This window comes from Danio rerio, chromosome 4, assembly GCF_049306965.1.
Source record: "Danio rerio strain Tuebingen ecotype United States chromosome 4, GRCz12tu, whole genome shotgun sequence".
NCBI classification, from domain to species: domain Eukaryota; kingdom Metazoa; phylum Chordata; class Actinopteri; order Cypriniformes; family Danionidae; genus Danio; species Danio rerio.
This window is the reverse complement of record NC_133179.1, coordinates 53530468-53544085: the sequence shown is the minus strand read 5'-3', so window position 1 is coordinate 53544085 and position 13618 is coordinate 53530468. Positions and strand designations below refer to the sequence as shown.

The window sequence follows — 13618 nt, the reverse complement described above, 5'->3', positions numbered from 1 at the left end:
GGGTGATGCCTTATCCATTAGGCCACTTCTAGCATTTGCTATAATTGTTATATGACTCAGGAAGTTCTTGTGACTCAGAAAACAGCACTTTAGGATTCCTATTGCTTCCAGACGATCTGGTGTGTACACCCAATGACAAAACAGCTTCTCTGAAGAGTTTTCCATTATCATGTCTTTTTGACCTAAAGGTATGAACCTAGCTTTTTGAAGGTCACACTGGATTGTGCTGCACAGTCAACTTAAAAGCAACTGAATCAAAGACGACCCAGGTGGGACTTGAACCCACAATCCCCAGCTTCGAAGGCTGGTGCCTTATCCATTAGGCCACTGGGCCGTTTTTTACTGCCTGTGAACAGTAATATGCATCCAGGGAGTTGCTGACGCACGCAACAAAAACAACATGAACAAAAAGTAGATTGGACCGGTTTCACAGAATTTATTTTTTGGCACTGCAAGGCATTTCCTCAGGGCTCGTTGGTCTAGGGTCATGATTCTCGCTTACGATGCGAGAGGTCTAGGATTCAAATTCTGGAAGAGCCCTACATCTGTCACAAAAAAACAGTGGTGCTTTGGTGTTTCTATGTTACTTGTAGCACATTTTGCTGTGACTTTAGTTAATGAACATTTAGTGGATTTCTGATCTGAATTAGTCTAACCTGTACAATTATACAGACAAAAAGCAGTGGCAATGATTCGGTTGTTAGATTTGTTTATGGATCTTGAACAACGCACCAGCTTAAACGTAAGCACCATTTTTATGTTTGTCTCTACTCTGTAGGCACCATGCAGGATTCAAAAAGACCATTCGCGTTAGGTATTTCGTTACGCTTTTAGTCATAACAGGTAATATGGATGACAATGAAGGAAGTTAATGACATGCAAACACATCTCAAGAAGGTTTTCCCAGCTACTGTGTTTCATCCACCAATCACTGATCCCAAGTTGAAGAGAGATTTTCAAGAACAACCCAGGTGGGACTTGAACCCACAATCCCCAGGCTGATGCCTTATTCATTAGGCCACTGGGCCACATCACTAATCTACTATCAAGGATCTCTTGTATACCTTCAACAAGATGCCACCGCATGGAAAACTGCACTTTAGGATCTCGATGCCAGTTTGCATCCCGTCAAATAAGAACTAATGGACAAACATTTTCTTTCTGCAATCATTCATATTCCTGTCTCATTGGTCCTGGGGTATGGTTCTAGCGTATAGTGTGACTGGTCTTGAGAGTTTCAAATTCCAGTCAAGGCCACTCTCATTAACTTGAAATCACAACCTTTCTGCAGCTATTTTCTTGTTTGCATTTCATCATCATCCACCTAACATGAGTTTGTTAGTTGAGAGCCACGGGGTACTTGAAGTCAAGATCTCCATGACTAGAGCTTAGCAGAACCTTTGAGGTTTGTAACGTGACAGTGAGACTCAAGCAAGATTGGATGAATCTTAATTGAAGTGTGCAGCAAGTCTGAGAATTCGAAGCTAACCATTGTCCTCAGATCATCACACCTAAGATTTGAGTACACAAGCCAGGATTTTTTCGCACAACTTAAATGTAACCCATAAAAACACAACCCGAACAGGACTTGAATCCACAATCCCCAGCTTCGAAGGGTGGTGTCTTATCCATTAGGCCACTGGGCCAATACTAGCATTTGTTATATCTGTTGTATGACTCATGAAGTTCTTGTAACTCAGAAAGCAGCACGTTAGGATCCCTATTGCTTTCAGACGATCTGGTGTGTACACCTAATGACCAAACAGCTTCTCTGAAGAGTTTTCCTTTGTCATGTTTTTTTGACCTAAGGGTATGAACCTAGCTTTTTGAAGGTCACACTGGATTGTGCTGCACAGATACCTAAAAGGAACCGCATCAAAGACAACCCAGGTGGGACTTGAACCCACAATCTACTTCTAATCTAAATTAGTCGAACATGTACTATTATACCGACAAAATAGTTTGCTACCCTCAGGCAGATGGTTCTGCCGCATCCGGTCACGTACCAGCTGGCTGAAGGAAAGTTTCTTCCCTCAGACTATCAGGCTGATGAACACTTAACACACCACACACAGACTCTACCATACCCTCACTGCACACCATCAATATGTAGCATGCACTGCACTTTAAAAAATCCATACTTGAAACAATACTGCCTACAACTATGTGGACATCTATTCATTGTACACATCGCTGTCAATTTCACATTGTCGTTGTATTTGCACTGTCTGCATTTTGCACTGTCATTTCATTTGCACTGTCTGTATTTTGTACTGTCGTTGTATTTGCACTGTATTACTCTGTATTTTGTGCTGTCTGGAGCCAGCACCTAAGCTTTTCACTCATCATAGCACACATGTTGCTGATGATGTGACAATAAAAGTTAGTTGATTTGAAAAAAGGAGCGGCAATGATTCAGTTGTTAGATTTGTTTATGGACCATTGTAATACGGATGACAACGAAGGAAGTTAATGACACGCAAACACATCTCTAGAAGGTTTTCACAGCTACTGTGTTTCATTCAACAAACATTGCTCCCAACTTGAAGTGAGACCTTTAAAGACAACCCAGATGAGACTTGAACCAACAACGCCCAACTCCAGAGGCTGATGCCCTATCCTTTAGGCCACTGGGCCATGTTCCCAAGTTTTTGTCATGGAGCTCTTGTATGCCCTCAACAAGATGCCAACGCATGGAAAACTGCACTTTGGGATCTCGATGCCAGTTTGCATTCCATCAAATAAGATGGTTTGCAACTAATGGACAAACATTTTCTTTGTGTAATCATCCACATTCGTGTCTCATTGGTCCTGGGGTATAGTGTGAGACTGGTCTTGAGTTTCAAATTCCAGACATAGCCACTCTCGTTAACATGAAATCACAACCTGTCTGCAGCTATTTTCTTGTTTGCATTTCATCATCATCCATCTAACATGAGACCATTATTTGAAAGCCACAGGGTACTTGAAGTCAAGATCTCCATTACCAGAGCGTAACGTGATTGGATAATTCAAGCAAGATTGGATGAATCTTAATTGAAGTGTGCAGCAAGTCTGAGAATTTGAAGCGAACTTTTGACCTCAGATCATCACGCCTAAGCTTTGAGGAGACATGTCAAGCATTTTTTCCATACAATTTATATGTAACCCAACAAACACAACCCAAATGGGACTTAAACCCACAATCCCCAGCTTTGAAGGCTGATTCCTTATCCATTAGGCCATTGGGCCAATACTAGCATTTGTCATATCTGTTGTATGGCTCAGGAAGTTCTTATAACTCAGAAAACAGCACTTTAGGATCCCTATACCATATTGCATTCAGACGATCTGGTGTGTACACCTAATGACAAAGCAGATTCTCTAAAGAGTTTTCCATTGTCATGTCTTTTTGACCTAAGGGTATGAACCTAGCTTTTTGAAGGTCACACTGGATTGTGCTGCATAGCCAACTTAATAAGAACTGCATCAAAGACAACCCAGGTGGGACTTGAACCCACAATCCCCAGCTTCGAAGGCTGGTGCCTTATCCATTAGGCCACTGGGCCCTTTGTACTGCCTGTGAACTGTAATACGCATCCAGGGAGTTGCTGACGCACATAACAAAAAACAACATGAACAAAAAGTAGATTGGACCGGTTTCACTGAATTTTTTTGTGGCACCGCCAAACAGACAAAAAAGTTGCATCTTATAGGATTTCTTTGAAGGAATTCAATTAGAATTTTGATCATATTTTGGAACCATTCCTATAGGATTGTTTTATAGTACAATACATAAAAATCCTTTTGGATAATTTCTACAGTATTTCAATGAGATCCAATTTATATCTTAATTAAGATATGCTTTTTTTTATAAGATATGCTATTTTTATACAATAGTTTTGAATGTATTATGCTGTTTGCTAAAGCTCACCTTCATGTACTTGAGTGTACAGTATTAGTGCACAAATTTCCAAAGAAACATGTCTATACCAAAAACATATACAATGTCGCTAGACCAAACTGTGGGCTGGCCCACTCGAAACAGAAGTTCACTTTGGGCCCATAGCAAGTCCACACAAAGTGGAGTGTATATAGCCACAATGTGCACAGAGCCTGTGGGGTGCTCTCCTGGGTTCAAAGGATGCCCCAACTGCTCTCATGTCTTGGTCCCGTACATCTCTCAGGACTTCCAGAAGAAACCAGTACAGCCACTCTCCTGGGAAGACGGCAGTGACAGCTTGTAGACAAAAATGTTTGCTGTGAGGCTAAGGCGTTCTACTGCAGCACAAATACGCATTCGAAAAGCAGACAATATTCAAAAACAAAGTGCCAGCCTTAAACAAGATTGCAGTCAAAATGACCACCTCAGACAAGTGTGAGCAATGTTTCAGTCTCTGTTATATGTCGGCAAATATGCCACACAGTGCAGACGCTCATACTACTGAAAAGGAAGTTACCTGACTGAGAAAGGTATAAATAGAAATCGGAGCCTGCTCCAAATGGCCTCCTGGTCAGCTCCAAGCGGGTGAGACTTGAGCTCCAAGTGGGCTGTAAAAACCTCCTGGAGTTTTCATTCATTTAATGTCTGGTACAAGACACTGCGTCCAACCAGTTATGTTTGAATGTCAAACCTACCCCAATCCTTAACCCAACCTCACAGTTTCCTGCTGTGTTTTATCAACCTCCCAACCTACCCCAACTCTTAACCCAACCTCACAGTAACAAACCTCCATGTGGGTTTCATTGATTCAATGTCTCGTACATGGCACAGAATACAACGCTTATGACTACGGATCAGAAGGTTCTCGGTTACGGAAACCAAGAAACTGTGTATGAGAGAGTGCGTAAGTGTATGAGTGGCACTTGTGCAAGCGGAGCAGGGACGTGCCAGCGATCAGAATGAACTGGAGTTTGTGCCAAGACTGGCTTTCCAAAGTGGCAGTTCCCATATGGTCTAGCGGTTAGGATTCCTGTTTTCACCCAGGCGGCCCGGGTTCGACTCCCGGTATGGGAAGGCTTGAGTGCTTTGGCTTCTGTCCTTTTTGGCCAGCGGTCGGACTGCAGCTACCTTATAGGATGTGGTTGTGGAACTGTGCCGTAAGCCTTCGATAGCTCAGTTGGTAGAGCGGAGGACTGTAGGTAGGGTGATGGCAATCCTTAGGTCGCTGGTTCGACTCCGGCTCGAAGGACATCTTTTGCGCTCAGAGTCGCTTTCTTGCCTTCGCCAAGTGAGTTCACCACTGCTCAAAGTTCAGCATGGAGGTGAAAAGGAAGTTCCCTGACCAGGAATCGAACCCAGGCCGCGGCAGTGAGAGCACCGAATCCTAACCACTAGACCACCAGGGAAGGTCTGGCTGAATGTTGCCGTCAAGTCTAGCTGTGGGCCTCCACCCAGGTGTGCTGCAGCTGCTCTGACAAAAATAACTCTAACGTTTGCAACCTCCTCCTGGGGAAGAGAAAGTCTCAGAGCCTGGATCACAGTTCTTCTTGGGAGGGACTGTCACATGCTCGGTGTAAGAGCATCCTATCGACACCACAACTTGCCATGACAACATAGCACAGCATGCGTTGAAGGAACTCCATGTTCACCGAGCCGTGTCCTCTTTCCAATCAGCAGGCTACTGAGCACTGCTGATGCAGACTGGGCCAGTGGCGCAATGGATAACGTGTCTGACTACGGATCAGAAGATTCTAGGTTCGACTCCTGGCTGGCTCGTTCAAGATTTTTTTGCGTTGCTCTCAGTGCAGTGCGGTCGCGGTTTGCCCCTGCCGGAGTTGTTCGGTTCTACTCTGGAGTGAATCGAGTTTCTGGGGCCGCCAGCACAGAGCCTGTGGGGTGCTCTCCTGGGTTCAAAGGATGCCCCAACTGCTCTCATGTCTTGGTCCCGTACATCTCTCAGGACTTCCAGAAGAAACCAGTACAGCCACTCTCCTGGGAAGACGGCAGTGACAGCTTGTAGACCAAAATGTTTGCTGTGAGGCTAAGGCGTTCTACTGCAGCACAGATACGCATTCGAAAAGCAGACAATATTCAAAAACAAAGTGCCAGCCTAAAACAAGATTGCAGTCAAAATGACCACCTCAGACAAGTGTGAGCAATGTTTCAGTCTCTGTTATATGTCGGCAAATATGCCACACAGTGCAGACGCTCATACTACTGAAAAGGAAGTTACCTGACTGAGAAAGGTATAAATAGAAATCGGAGCCTGCTCCAAATGGCCTGGTCAGCTCCAAGCGGGTGAGACTTGAGCTCCAAGTGAGCTGTAAAAACCTCCTGGAGTTTTCATTCATTTAATGTCTGCTACAAGACACTGCGTCCAACCAGTTATGTTTGAATGTCAAACCTACCCCAATCCTTAACCCAACCTCACAGTTTCCTGCTGTGTTTTATCAACCTCCCAACCTACCCCAACTCTTAACCCAACCTCACAGTAACAAACCTCCATGTGGGTTTCATTGATTCAATGTCTCATACCTGGCACAGAATACAACCTATCGCAGTTTATTAAAATCACACCTACCCCAGCCCTAGGCCCAACCTCACGGTAACCTGCTGTGTTTTATTCAATTTTACTCCTACCCCAACCCTAAACACAACCTCAGAGTAAGCAGTTTATATATATATATATTTTTTTATGAATGTCTACTACAGCTACATCAATCGCAAACCCAGCCTACGTGCGGCATAAGTGCCTACCACTTAGAGGTCATCCAGGCAACTTGCAGTGTAATCTCCTCCACTTGTAGGTCTCTGAGCTGCAGCAACACCTAAGCGCTCTGACACACAGACACAAAAGAAACCATTGCTTTTAACCTCCTCTTGGAGAGGAGAGAGTCTCCGACCCTGGATCTCCGGTCTTCTATGGAGGGACTGTCAGGAATCCTGTAAGAGCATCCCATCCACACAACCTCTTGCCATAAAAACAAAGCAGAATGTGTGGTGAAGGAACTCCGGGTTGACAGAGCCTTGTCCTTGCTCCAAGCAATGTGCTAACAAGGTGCTGAACAGAGTGACGGTGGCACAAAGGTTAGCGCTTATGACTACAGATCAGAAGGTTCTCGGTTACGGAAACCAAGAAACTGTGTATGATAGAGTGCGTAAGTGTATGAGTGGCACTTGTGCAAGCGGAGCAGGGACGTGCCAGCGATCAGAATGAACTGGAGTTTGTGCCAAGACTGGCTTTCCAAAGTGGCAGTTCCCTTATGGTCTAGCGGTTAGGATTCCTGGTTTTCACCCAGGCGGCCCGGGTTTGACTCCCGGTATGAGAAGGCTTGAGCGCTTTTGCTTCTGTCCTTTTTGGCCAGCGGTGAGAGCGCCGAATCCTAACCACTAAACCACCAGGGAAGGTCTGGCTGAAGGTTGCCCTCAAGTCTAGCTGTGGGCCTCCACCCAGGTGTGCTGCAGCTGCTCTGACAAAAATAACTCTAACCTTTGCAACCTCCTCCTGGGGAAGAGAAAGTCTCAGAGCCTGGATCACAGTTCTTCTTGGGAGGGACTGTCACATGCTCGGTGTAAGAGCATCCTATCGACACCACAACTTGCCATGACAACAAAGCACAGCATGCGTTGAAGGAACTCCATGTTCACCGAGCCGTGTCCTCTTTCCAATCAGCATGCTACTGAGCACTGCTGATGCGGACTGGGCCAGTGGCGCAATGGATAAAGCGTCTGACTACGGATCAGAAGATTCTAGGTTCGACTCCTGGCTGGCTCGTTCAGGTTTTTTTTGCGTTGCTCTCAGTGCAGTGCGATCGCGGTTTGCCCCTGCCGGAGTTGTTCGGTTCTACTCTGGAGTGAATCGAGTTTCTGGGGCCGCCAGCACAGAGCCTGTGGGGTGCTCTCCTGGGTTCAAAGGCTGCCCCAACTGCTCTCATGTCTTGGTCCCATACATCCCTCAGGACTTCCAGAAGAAACCAGTACAGCCACATTCCTGGGAAGACGGCAGTGACAGCTTGTAGACCAAAATGTTTGCAGTGAGGCTAAGGCGTTCTACTGCAGCACAGATACGCATTTGAAAAGCAGACAATATTCAAAAACAAAGTGCCAACCTAAAACAAGATTGCAGTCAAAATGACCACCTCAGACAAGTGTGAGCAATGTTTCAGTCTCTGTTATATGTTGGCAAATATGCCACACAGTGCAGACTGGGCCAGTGGCGCATACTGGCACCTGTAAGTCGTGGTTATTCTTGGCTACACCGGCCAATCACGTTCCGAGTTGGAACCAAGATTTTTTTTAATTCATGGTTACGCTGGCCAATCACGTCCTGAGCTGGAACCAAGATTCACCCTATTCTTGGTTACGGCAGCCAATCATGTTCCGAGTTACAATGAACGCTATGGCCAATCAGAGCCCTTATACCATTCAAGATTTGTACTGTAATAACAGATTTCGTTGCAGATTAATTCGGACAACAATTGCAAACTAAGTATTTTTATAACAAGTTGGTTTAAATGAATAACCATTACAGTAACATTAATTACTACAACACGATTATTATATGATTGTTATAGATGTTGTATAACGTTATTTGGTAAGATTAACTTAGCCGACCAAGCACTCTTTAAAGTTTTACTACAAACATTTTAATGCAGTTATTATACATTACAACACTTTATATTATTATTTACTACCATAGTTACAATAATGCCCGTGCATTATTCTAACACATCAATGAATCACTCACTTATAATAATTATAAGGCTCATTTCATCAGTCACTGATTATAAACAAATATTATAATAACGCTCACATATGACTACATCACTAATCATAAACTAATCTAATAAATCCATCACAAAACAAAAAAACAATATGGATCACGCATGAATGCATCACTAATAATAAACCAATAATAGAATAATGCTCACACATTAATTCATCACTAATAATAAAGCGATAATATAAGGGTCACACATTAATGCATCTTCAATAATAAACAAATAATATAATAATGCACACGCATTAATTCATCCCTAATTATAATCCAGTAACAAAGTTAACATTAATAATCTTCTTTAATTTTCTATTTCACAGACATAGATTAAATTTAGTAACAGACTAAAATATAAGTAACTTCAATTTAAAGTAATAGTTTGATATATTGAATATGTATGAAGACAGTTGTGCCTTGTCTACTAAAGAAAGAAAATTGATTGATTTATGTTTAATACAAGCAAGGCGTTGTATTGCTTTATGCTGGAAAAATGTTAATCGCCCCTCCATTGGATTTTGGTTGAGATACCTTATAACATGCTTGGCTCTTGAAAAGCTCACATATATAATAAGGAAAAAATCCTCTAAATTTTGTGACATCTGGGAGGTGTTTTTGTACTTTGTAAAAAACGGAAATATTGAAGAAGCTTCAGAAGTCTGAATTTGTGGGATGTTTATTGGTGCTTGATTTTATTTTTATTTATTTATTTATTATATTTTTTATGTATATGTGTAATTTATTATTTTATTTATTTATTTGCATTTTATTATTATTATTTTTTTCCCTAAGCCTGTCTAGGGTAAGTTTTGGGTTCAATACTCAATAAAGACATGTTATACAAAAGTAATAGTTTGAATGCACTGCTTTTACATGTAATAAAACAATAGTTTTCAAAATGTAGAAAATATTTTCTTTTTGGAAATGAAAATGTTGTCTTCAAAAACAATTACGTTACATGTACATTATTACATTACAAAAGAGATAAAATAAAATTTCACTTATTCACTGTCTCAACTGGGACAAACATTGTTATTAATGATGTAATTATTTTATTGATGGCAGCCTGAATCTGACAGATAGAGGCAACAAAAGTAAAGGAAGCTAACAAAGGAAAGTCATACAGAAAACTGTTCCCAGAGGCAGTACTGGACAAGACCAAAGAAACTTAAATGAGCACCATGGAGATGTGATTAACAGAAAACATCTGCTGGGTTTCTTTGAAATCTAGTTTGGTGAATTTTGTGGCCAAACATTCAGGTGGGTGGCTGAAAATGCGAGCTGGAACCGAGGAATCATCAGGGTGAAAAGAGAGGTATAGCTGGGTATCATCAGCATAGCAGTGGTAGGAAAATCCATGTTTCTGGATGACTGGTCCTAAAGATGTTGTGTAGATGGAGAAGAGAAGTGGCCCAAGAACAGAGCCTTGAGATACCCCACTGTTTAGATGCTGTAGGTTGGACACCTCTCCCCTCCAAGACACCCTGAATGACCTGTCAGAGAGGTAAGATCTGAACCATTGTATAACAGTGCCCGCAAAGCCCAGTGACTCGAGCGTAGATAGCAGGATCTGGTGGTTGACAGTGTCAAAAGCAGCTGACAAATCCAGCAAGATGAGGACTGATGATTTAGAGTCTGCTTTAGCCAGTCTGAGATCCTCCACGACCGAGAGCAGGGCAGTCTCAGTTGAGTGGCCTTTCTTAAAGCCAGATTGCCAGCTTAACTAGACTAAAAGCTTACCTCTTGGAAATGTAGCAAGCTAAGCTAAAAACTCCTTGGCAAAAGTAGTGTAGCTACACCCAAGCTAATTTTACAATATTTATATTTAAATCAAAGCAACTTAAATCCAAGTCAATCATATCTTAGTGATCAATAAAACTGTCAATGAAAAATGATTGAGTTCAGTTGTTTACTGTAAATATTATGTTGTACCAAACAGAAACAAATTATGTCATATAACAGCAAAACTAAAAATCCAATAAAACCAGGTGTTATAAAATAAAAATACTATAGTTATTTATAGTAAAGGGAAATACTTTGCAATAAGCATTATATTGTATACATTTTTACAACTTTTCATTAATGAATTACACCCTAATCTAATCTAATCTCTCTCAGCCATCTTTTAATCAAGCAAGTTTCTCGTGTCAGCCCAACGATTGTTTGGCGACATCACCAACCAGAGCAAGAGGTGGCAGTAACGCATCAAAAACTTTGTTATCGACCACCGTAAAACAGGAAAAAGAAGAAAATGTCATTCTTCTAATGTAGAAATTACTTCATTACTGATCGTTAAAGCTGTTTCAGTAATTAAAGAGGTTTCCGCTGCAACCCCCCATATGGGCAACCCCCCATATGGGAGTCCTAGGCCGTAACACCCATTGTCGCTAACGTTAGCTTAAAATATTTCCGGCATCAACAGCAGTAGGCGTCGCGGTCATTTCCTGGCACAGGCTTAACCCAAGTGCAATTCGAATTCCGTGGCCACAGCGACACTTTCCCATTTTAGCCGACAAACTGGGCTAGTGACTATCTTGTTCTGTACCTCACCTCAAGTGACGGGTGCGCACGCTTTCACGCTTTCTGCTATGACGTGGAGCGTGAGGTGCACTCAACGTTACGCTGCATGAATTTTTAATTAGCCTACATTAGTAACAGTTCATTTTTGTTACGGTATGAACTTAATCCTAGGAAAGGCAAAAATAAATGAATAAAATTAAGACCTTTTTAATGAAATTCAAGACTTTATTTACAAAATTCAAGGCTATTAAGGCCTTCATTTGAGATAATCAAATTTAAGAGTTTTTCAATGCTTTTGAGACCCCACGGGTACTCTGGACATGGACCTTCAGCATGCAGGGGGACGGTTTGCTGCTAAGTGTGACATGGCCGGGAAAGAAACAGCACCTCTAAGTCAGAAACCATAATGCTTGACTGAAAAACAGTGGCCATCTCTAGTTTGGCGGAGAGTCCTTACCCCAAATGGAGTTTAAGTATCTGCATTTTTTTGCCATGAGGAATGGAATATGAGATTAAAAGATGGATCAGTGCAGCGGCAGCAGTAATGCAGTTGATGTAATTGTCTGTTGTGGTGAAGGAGCTGAGACGAAAGGTAATCTAAGTACTTACTCACACCTATGGTCATGACTAAGGCCCCGTTTACAGTAGTGCGTTTTAGTTTGAAAACGCATAAGTTTTGCTACGGTTACGCCATCCGTCCACACTACGCCGGAGTTCTCGAGCGCCGAAAACGGAGCTTTTTGAAAACGCTGGAAAGGCCGTTTTCATTCTAAAACGCTGCTGCTCCGTCTCAGTGTGGTGGAGTTTATACATTGTAGAGACCACGGAGGGAGGAACTGATGACCGAGTAACGCGAGATTCTGCGAGACCTGGTGCTTGACCCAAAATGGCGGCGTCTGTCTGCTAGACAAACAAACAAACAACTTTGGTATTATTTCCATTTTTCTCCTCACTTATCATCATCGTATCTCGCTTTTCAAAAATCGGACTATATCACTGCATCTGGACTATTTTCTTTTTTCATTTTTTTTTTCATCCTGGATCAACTGGAAGAATATATAGACGCACTCTACAACAAACACTGCAGCAATATGAACACGCCAGATCACAACAGAAAAGGTAACCTCACTCCAATCTCCAAAAGACCCCGTTCTAATTCACCGTTAACTATGAACTCAACGCCATCATCACCCTCCTGTTGCACCGAAGTAAGCGATATTCTACGCTCAATTGAAAATAAACTTTCCGGACTTGATACAAGAATCGCATTAATAGAAGTCATCCACAAAGAATTCCAAGAACTCAGTCACAGCTTAGAATTCAGTCAAGAACAGATAGACACACTCACCAAGGAAAACAACTTTTTAAAGGACTCAGTTCACGCACTTTCCACTCAGCTCACTTCCGTTGTTAAAGAAAACAAATCGATGAAAGAAAACATTTTGGACTTACAAACACGCAGTATGAGAGACAATCTAGTATTCACGGGTATCCCAGATCAAACTCCAGACGACCCCGAAAAATTAATCAAGGATTTCATGACAAAACAACTCAAACTACCTGCTGAAACTGTACAAACCATCACCTTTCACTGTGTCCACCGCATCCGCTCGCAACAAAACAGCAACCGTCCCCGTCCAATCATCGCAAAATTCGAACACTACAAACACAAAGAACTGGTTCAAAAACAAGGCAGACAACTTAAAGGTACAACTTACGGACTCAACAAACAATATCCAAAGGACATTCTCGACCGTCGAAAACAACTCTTTCCAATCCGAAAACAAAAAATAAATGAAGGAAAACGGGCAATCATTACAGTGGACAAATTATTCATAGACGGACAACTATTTCGCGATAAGGACATTACCCCATGGCTTTTCTAAACTCATCTCTCACACAATAATACTCAATCTCTCTATACATCTTCCTTAAGTTATGGTTTTGTTATTGCACCTAGGTCTCATCCCTCTCCCACTTTAAAACTTTATGTTGGTATTTACAGTCATTTCTGTTTGGTCAATGTTTTGTTGTGTACATTTTGTCAACTTCATGTCTCAACTGTATGCATATCAGTCTAACTTTGCATTGTCATACAAACACAAACACAGGTACAATATCCTATCTTTTCAAATACATAAGTTACTAATTCAGTACTACCACATGTCACATGATACATTACTGTTATACACTTATTTATTTAATTTTTTATTATTTTATTAAATGTCACCAATCACATTTCTATCCTGGAACGTCCGTGGACTCGGCTCCCAGGCTAAGAGGATCAAAGTTTTTAATCATTTAAATAAATTACAAGCAGATATATGCCTTCTACAAGAAACTCACTTGTCAGAATCTGATCAAAACAAAATTAAATCATCACAGTATCATTCATATTCTGC

The 13618-nt window shown here is 41.8% G+C and overlaps 1 protein-coding gene and 5 non-coding genes across 7 annotated transcripts in view; 3 read left to right on the top strand and 3 right to left on the bottom strand.

Moving 5' to 3' along the window:
* Positions 1-13618, top strand: part of LOC141375011 (uncharacterized) — a 181020-nt gene that overhangs the window by 57107 nt on the left and 110295 nt on the right. The gene's annotated exons all lie outside the window — the stretch shown is intronic.
* Positions 262-334, bottom strand: trnar-ucg (transfer RNA arginine (anticodon UCG)). Its single transcript has one exon. It is a non-coding gene; the product is annotated as a tRNA-Arg (tRNA).
* On the bottom strand, positions 3476-3548 carry trnar-ucg (transfer RNA arginine (anticodon UCG)). Its single transcript has one exon. It is a non-coding gene; the product is annotated as a tRNA-Arg (tRNA).
* On the top strand, positions 5085-5171 carry trnay-gua (transfer RNA tyrosine (anticodon GUA)). Its single transcript is given in 2 exon segments — positions 5085-5121; positions 5136-5171. It is a non-coding gene; the product is annotated as a tRNA-Tyr (tRNA).
* Positions 5257-5328, bottom strand: trnae-cuc (transfer RNA glutamic acid (anticodon CUC)). Its single transcript has one exon. It is a non-coding gene; the product is annotated as a tRNA-Glu (tRNA).
* On the top strand, positions 5626-5698 carry trnar-acg (transfer RNA arginine (anticodon ACG)). Its single transcript has one exon. It is a non-coding gene; the product is annotated as a tRNA-Arg (tRNA).